The 8,697-nt window shown below is 33.3% G+C and overlaps 1 non-coding gene across 1 annotated transcript; it reads right to left on the minus strand.

Annotated features, from left to right (window-relative positions):
- Positions 1–204: 204 nt before the first annotated feature.
- Positions 205–311, minus strand: LOC148763612 (small nucleolar RNA R71). The gene has a single exon (XR_016025608.1). It is a non-coding gene; the product is annotated as a small nucleolar RNA R71 (small nucleolar RNA).
- Between the last annotated feature and the right edge of the window lie 8,386 nt (positions 312–8,697).

Genomic DNA, 8,697 nt, shown 5'->3' on the forward strand with positions numbered 1-8,697 from the left:
CTCATCTAGTGAATTTCCTAGAAATTTGTGACACTTTAGTATAATGCGGTAATTGATGATGCTATCAAATTGAGACCCTTTTTGTTTTCATTAAAGGATAAGGAAAAAAGTTACCTAAATTCACTCCCAACAGGATATATCACTACATGGGATGACTTGGCTAAAAAATTTTTGGCAAAATTCCATCCATAAGCCAAGATTACAAAGATGAGGAATCATATAATTGCTTTTACACAATTTGATGGTGAATCATTGTTTGAAGCTCGGGAGAGATTTAAGAATTTACTTAAAAGATGTTCGCACAATGGGCTTCCAAAATGGTTGCAAGTTTAGCCATTCTACAATAGGTTGATGAGTTCAACTAAAGCTATAATTGCTGCTGCAATTAGTGGGCCATTAATGGATAAGAATCTTAATGAGGCTTACAATTTGTTGGAAGAAATGGCATCTAATAATTACCAATGACCATTAGAAAGATCTGGTCCTAGAAGAGCTACTGGTGTTCATGAGATTGATACACTTAATGCCTTGACTAGACAAGTAGCTTCATTGGCAAAGAAATTTGATACAATGGGAGTTAATGTTGTCCAAAACTCCTTTATAACTTGATATTTGTGTTAATATGAGCCTTACAAGCCAATTAGTGGTTGTATGGAATTATACTTTAATTTATTTATATATGACCTTTATTATTTATAATAACACGGAGGAATAACATTAAGGTAGTTCTTTATCAATGAGTTTGTAATTTAATTACTATTTATACTTATGTAGATAAATCCCATGGAACTATATATGCTTTGCAAATAAATTGTATTAATATACAATTATGAGATCCTTATGCATTAAAGCATTGTTCCTAAAAGTTCTTGATCATTGTATTATTGACACAAGGTATCAATAATGCTCAAAGATTGGTACATACTATGTTATTTACTTGTGAAGTAAGCAATCGATCTCATAGATTGAACTATAGAGATACTTCAAACTAGCATTCGAGTGCTTGCCTTGGGAGATCAAGTTCTTTGAACATGACTTGACATGAGAAATGCATTTGGTATCTCACTCTAATTTTTGCAAATATTTCTCATGTGTTAGTTGTGTAAATAATCCTTAGACCTAAGACATCAGGTTGTCTTGTATGTGGAGTGTTATATATTTGATCATATCACTACGAGTTCTACCAAGGTTATCAAAACAAGATATGTTGGTTGTAGTATGAAGCATGCGAAGGCAAATGAGTGGTCAAGAAAGGAATCATCACCTCAAGTGATTTAAGGGACATATCCTAACATTTCTTGGTTGATATTAGCTTGTTGAAGTCCTTGGTGAAGGCTATTTGGAGATTATGAAAAAAAGGTTTCATAAGTCTCCATAAAGCTAAAGATCTAACTTCAAGAACGAATATGGAGATCAATAAGAGTAGACATTACACCATGCTCTTATTATCTCTGGGATATATGATGAGGGAATGAATTACACTGATAAACTAGACATTGAAAGGTTAGTCAAACCATATTAACTCTCCTAACATTTGGGTGGCCATGATTCATTGCTAGATACCAATCTTGGTCTATGAAATTGAATTAATAAATTAGGAATTGATAATGAATATGATTCATTTATTCCTAATTCATTAAGATTATAATCAAGTCCATTACCAACTTGTTAGGAGTCTAATGGGTCACACACATAAAATCACTATGATAGATTAAAATAGGCTTTTACAATTAAGTAGGACTTAATTGAATAGAGCCTATGAACTTCTATTAAGCTTAATTACAATGTTTGAATAAGTGATGGGGTTAAATACTTAATTATCTAAAAATTATGTGGTGATAACTAAACACTACTTAAGTATTAACCTTAACTATAAATATGTTGTTCTAGACCAAAAAGAAAGAGAGTACCTTTTTTTTCCTAGTCTTGCTTTAGTAGCACATTGAAAAGGGAGACAGAAAAGTTCTTCCTCCTCGGTTTCAGCCAAGAGAAAGAGTAAGAAAAACACTTGAGCTTTGTAAAACTTCCTTGTTAGCATAAGGTTTGGTCAAAAATAACCTTGGCCCCTTGAAGAAGGTTTAAGCTCGTAGTGATTGTGCAGACTACGTTAGAGGTCAAATATTTGGATGGTTTTGGTTTTCAACAACTGGACCTTGGTATGCATTCATGTGAAGAAATATCTTTGTTGCCCTCTACGAATCTATACATTCTAAGGGCTATGTGATAACTCTTTAATATAGAGTTATTTGGACTTAATTTAGATAATAATTTAGCTTAGTTCTTGTAGTAATACATAGAAATTAGTAGATTTTATTTAATTATTTTAAATTAGTTAATTTTGGTAAGTCATTCTAATCTTAGTTAATTTTATGCTTAATTTGGTGTTAATGTGGTTAAGATAGGTTATTATTGATTTATTTGTTCTTTTGTAGGTATTTGATGAAAGAAGAATTTCAATGAAAGAAGAAGAGCAATTGCAAGGTGCAAACTTGCACTACATATGTTTTGGTATTTTAGCCATAACTCTCTTAACAGAGCTCCAAATGAAGTGATCTTTAAACCATTGGAAAGATAAGAGAAAAATATAGAAATTTTATGTTTTTACTTCACCTAATTCGGCCTAGAAGGTGGTCAAAACTCTTGTCGAAGTTGATGAATTACAGTTATCCTAGTGCAATTATGATTTTTGTTAATTAATTAGGCAAGAGTAAATCCCAGCTGAAATTGACTTTTTCCTTCATCCAACTTGACTTAACTTCAAAGCCCTACAAAAACAACCTTTCGGAAGACTTTTAAAAAAGATAACGAAATACGAGATTCACAGTTGAGAGTCAAGCCACTAAGTTATTGAAGTTAAGAAGAATTTGAAGATCAAGAATATAGTTCTTGGATTTTTCTATCTTTTTGTTATTTTCTTATTTTTCTTAGATTGATTTGAATGTTTAAATTTTATTTGATGATGATGTGTGACTTGATAGGGAACTAATTCATTAATCTAAGATTATGATTGAACTCAATATGTAGTTTGATTTATTTATCTATCTTTTACTTATGTTTGATGAATTTAAGTTGTTTATTTTATTCTATTCTTAATGCTTCTAGTTGACTGGCCACCAATTAGATTGAATTGGAAACCTAGGTTAAACCTTGAGGAAGGAGATTTAGGTAGACCTTGAATAGAATAGCGTATGATCAAACGCACTTAGTTGATTAGGTAGTTTGATTTACATATAGGGTAGACATACACTTATAAACCGTACGTAGCCAAAGTTAGAGCTCAAACTTAATGAATCTTTCTTCAATATAATTTGCATAGACATATAGTAAATTAATTGAGAGAGATATTTTTATAAGAAACTCGATAGAGGCTTGTAAATAATTTAGGACTCTAGGTTAACAACTTAATCCATTAAACTAAGTTAAGAGAGAGAGACAATATTCAGATGAAGTATTAAGGGATATCATAATCTTAGGTCTGGTAATCATAAGAAGTTAATAATTTTGTTGATATATTTTAGATTAGTTTTAGTTTTTAAGTTATTAGTTTTAATTATATTTTTATTTGTTTGGATAAGATTAGGGTGTGTCAATTTTAGTACTTAACAATAGGAATTAAAACAATTCTCTGAGAGATCGACACTCTACTCATCTCTATATTATCTTTGTGATACATACACTTGCGTGGGTAGAAAATTGAACAACACTAAGGTACAACCATTCCTTTTGCTTATATCATAGCGACTGTGGTGCTTTGTGGTGATCCATGTTGAGGTTATTGAGATTTTATATTTTCGCTACATATTTTATTTGTAATTACATGACTTAAGGGAACCAACAATTTGTGTGGAGAAGGCCACTTAAGTAATCAATGTCCATCTAATCCTAAATCAGTACAGTTTGTTGGGAACTTCAATAGGCAACAAAATAATCCATATTCCAACACTTATAGTTTGAGGAACCATCCTAGCTTTTCATGGAATAACAACCCAAGGCCTTCAAATCCAAGGCCAAACATCTCTCCTAGTTTCACATAAAAAGCTAGACCTTTTGTCTTTAAAAAGAAGCCTACCTTGGAAGATCTTCTTAGGTAATACCTGGCAAAAAATGACACCATCATTTAGAGTCAAGTAGCTTTTTTGAGAAATCTTGAGACTTAATTAGGCCAACTTGCTAATTCCATTAATAATAAGCCCCAAGGTACCATCCTAAGTGACACTCAAGACAATCCCAAATGTAAAGAACAATGCAAGGTAATCACTCTAAAGAGTGGAAAAGAGGCTAAAAGGGTAAGTAAAAAGGCAATTAAATCTTCAAAAGAGCATGTTAATGATGAAGAGGTAATTGTTGAGAAAGAAGTTGACATTGAAAAGAAAAATGATGGGAAAGATGAAAATCATGTAAAGTCTCAAGTAAATCATCCTTCACAACCTATTCCTCAAAGGTTTAAAAAAAAAAAGCTTGATAAGCAATTTCAAAAATTTCTTAAAGTCTTCAAGAAGCTACACATAAATATCCCTTTTGCTAAAGCTTTGGAACAAATGCCAAATTATGTCAAGTTCTTGAAAGACATTCTTTCCAATAAGAGAAAATTGGGTGACTTTGAGACTGTTCCTCTCATAAAATAATGTAAAGTAATTCTCCAAAATAAATTGCCACCAAAACTCAAGGATCTTGGGAGTTTTACAATTCCTTGCACAATTGGAAATTTGTTCTTTGGTAAAGCTTTAAGTGAGTTGGGTGCAAGTATCAATTTGATGCCATGTTGATCTTTGAAAAACTTGGTTTGGGGGAATACAAGCCAACTTTTGTGACACTACAACTTGCTGATCATTCCTATGTTTATCCAAGAGGAATCATTGAAGATGTTCTTGTCAAGGTAGATAAATTTATCTTTCTAGTTGATTTTCTAATTCTTGACATAGAGGAAGATAAGCAAATTTTGATCATCCTTGGAAGCACTCTAATTGATGTGGAAAAAGGTGAGCTTACCTTGAGCACTCAAGATCAATAGGTAACATTCAATATTTTTAGAGCTTTAAGATTTCCCATGAAATTTGAAGAATGTTTTTTCTGAATATGGTAAGTAGTCTAACAAATGAGGTGTTTTTAAAAGAATATCCTATTGACCCACTTAAAGCATGCTTAATTGCTAATTTTGATAGGGATGATATTGAATTTCTTGAATACTCAAATTTGTTAAATGCTCAATCAAGATCTAAATCTAATCATCAATTTGAGTCTTTAAAAGTTTCAGTTTCTTTAATTCCAGCTTCTAAGCCTTCTATTGAAGAACCACCTACCTTGGAACTTAAACCCTTGACAACACCCTTGAGGTATGCATTTCTTAGAAACTCTTCTACTCATCTAGTTATTATTTGTGCTTCTCTTAATAACATACAGGAAAACAAGCTGTTGAGAGTACTTAGAAAGTTCAAGAAAATAATAGGATGGACCATTGTAGATATTAAAGGAATTAGCCCTTCTATATGAATGCATAAGATCCTTCTTAAGGACAACCACAAGGCCACAATTGAACATCAAAGAATAGTCAATCCTATCATGAAAGAAGGGGTCAAGAAAGAAATCATTAAGTGGTTAGATGTTGGAATTATTTATCCAATCTCTGATAACACATAGGTAAGTCTAATCCAATGTATACCAAAGAGATGGGGAATGACTGTGATCTTTAATGACAATTATGAACTAATTCCTACAAGAACAATGGCTAAGTGGAGAGTTTGCATGGATTATCACAAGCTTAACAAAGCGACAAGAAAGGATCACTTTCCTATTTCCTTCATCGATCAAACATTGCATAAACTAGCTGGTCGGGAATATTATTACTTTTTGGATGGTTATTTTTGGTACAATCAAACAGCCATAGCCCCTAAAGATCAAGAAAATACTACTATCACATGTCTTTAACGTACCTTTGCATTTATCATAATGCCATTTGGATTATGTAATGCCTCTGCCACTTTTTGGAGATGCATGATCGCCATACTCACAAACCTGATGGAAAAATGTTTGGAGTTATTTATGGATGATTTATTTGTTTTTGGAAATACTTTTGACGATTGTCTCACGAACCTTGCTAAGGTACTAAAGAGATGTGATGAAACAAACTTGGTGTTGAATTGGGAAAAATGCCACTTCATGGTGTAAGAAGGCATTGTTCTTGGGCACTGAATTTCCAGTAGAGGTATTGAGGTAGACAAGGCAAAAATTGAGACAATTGAAAAGCTTCCACCACTAACAAATGTCAAAGGTATTAAAAGTTTTCTTGGCCATGTAGGGTTTTATAGTACATTCATCAAGGATTTTTCAAAGATTTCAAAACCACTTTGCAATCTTTGGGAAAAAGATGTGCCATTTAAATTTGATGAAGCTTGCTTTGCCACATTTAATGAATTGAAAAGAAGATTGATTTCTGCACCTATCATCATAAGACCAGACTAAACTCTTCTTTTTGACCTAATGTGTGATGCAAGTGACTGTGCGATGGGTGTTGTATAAGGTCAACGGAAAGATAAAATTTTTCATTCAATTTCTATTATAGCAAGACCTTGAATGAGGAGGCACAAAGGAATATCACAACAATTGAAAAGGAACTTTTGGCTGTGGTGTTTGCTTTTGACAAATTTTACTCTTATTTAATTAGGATAAAGGTGATAGTCTACATCGATTATTCAACAAGCAAGTATTTGGTTGCCAAGAAGGATGCCAAGCTAAGATTAATAAGACGGATTCTTCTGCTACAAGGGTTTGATTTAAAGATTTATGATAGAAAAGGAATAAAGAATCAGGTGGCATACCACTTATCAAGATTGGAGAATGAAGCTCAAAGTAGAGACTTAACCTTAATCAATGAGATCTTCCTTGATGAACAACTTCTTAAAATTAGTACGAAATCACTTCTTTGTTATGCTGATTTTGTGACTTATTTAGTACGTAATATTTTTCCTCCTCATTTAAATTTTCATCAAAAAAAGTAATTTTTGCATGATGTTAAAGTCTGAGAAGGCGTGTCCGAGAGGAAGAAATTAAAAGCATACTTCGACATTGCCATTCCTTAGATTGTGGAGGACATTTTCTAAGGGATACATGTCATGACCCAAATCTCGGGCCATGACCGCCGCATGGGCCCAATGGACATAGCCCACTAAGCCCAAGCAAGCCCATTTATATAACATGTCCATCATTCCATCATAAGTTATTAAAGTCACATTTCATAATTTCAATTCAAAATAATGCTAAACATTGCTATCTCGTAGTGGCATTTCCAATCAAATATACATATATTGTCTAATCCATAAATCTTAATAATTTAAATCGAGTTTGTCTATACACAACAAAAAGGATACTCGACTTCCAACGAAGAGACTCGGGTGAAAGTTTAGCTATTGAATGCTGAGATACCTACCAAGGAAATGAATCTACAAGGACACCTCAATCTTGTCACAGCCTAATTTCTAGGCCATGATTGGCGAAATGACCCAATAGGCACAGCCCACTAGGCCCAAGCAAGCCTCTCTATATGCACTTGTATATTAGTCCATCTATCTATAATATTTCTTTAAGATCTATACTTAATAGTGTTCAAATGTCAATTTCTTCAAACGTAATTCATAGAAGCCAAGTGGATGTTCACATTAGCATCATAGTCCGAAATATACATAGATAGTCTATCCAATGTATTTTATCAATTCACATTGAGCATAGACAAAGACCTGGACCATTAGCGGAGTGACTCTGGATGGGGAGTATGACTACTGAATACCAGGATACTTGTCGAAAGATGGGGATACATGGGCACCTCAATCTATGTCGCAACCACCCCTAAATCTGAAAACATGAAGTTGAAAATGTGAGTATAAACTCAATGAGTGAACATAAGAAGGGAACAAGCAACGTTAAGGAAGGTTTATAAATCCTTATGCACTTAAGTTCAAAACAATGCAATTTAGTTTATTTCTATTTAAAAACCCCTCATTCAAACCCTTAGTCGTTTAGTCACTTGATGACGAAAGACTCATAAACAACAAAGAAGTTGAGAAGTGAAAACTTTAGTAGAATTCAAGCAAGTCAAGCATAATAGATTGACTCTCACTGCAACGAAAGGCATTCTCGCTACAACGAAATTCTAGCCAGATAAAATCCAAGGGGCTTTCATTACCACTGAAAAAATCCACTCATACCACATTGTACATTAAATTGAACACATTGACAATACTCAATTTTTCAACAGACAATGTAATCACATTTTAAATCCAAACATCTCTATATAGTAAATATATATATAAGCACATACACCGCCATCTCACCTCGTCTCACCCAGCTTATGTGCATCACCCCATATCATGAACATAGCTGGACACCCAGTCTCACCCAGCTCATGTGCATCACCCCACATCGTACACATAGCCAAAGTCATCGTGTGCATCCCCCCACATCATGCACAAGCAATATCATCATCCATCTCCCTCACCGCCATCATCACCAGCAGGTGCGCACTCACCCCGCATATGCACGATTGCATTTTGTCACACAATGTATCATTTATGACATAGTATATATATATATATATATATATATATACACATTGATATTATACAGAAACACATGGATTCATCACACCATCCATTTTATAGCATGAAAACATTTCATAAAGGCTTGTTCCCGTGCGAGTTTTGAAGA

This window comes from Theobroma cacao, chromosome 3 (genome assembly GCF_053813885.1).
Source record: "Theobroma cacao isolate CCN51 chromosome 3, ASM5381388v1, whole genome shotgun sequence".
Lineage (NCBI taxonomy): Eukaryota > Viridiplantae > Streptophyta > Magnoliopsida > Malvales > Malvaceae > Theobroma > Theobroma cacao.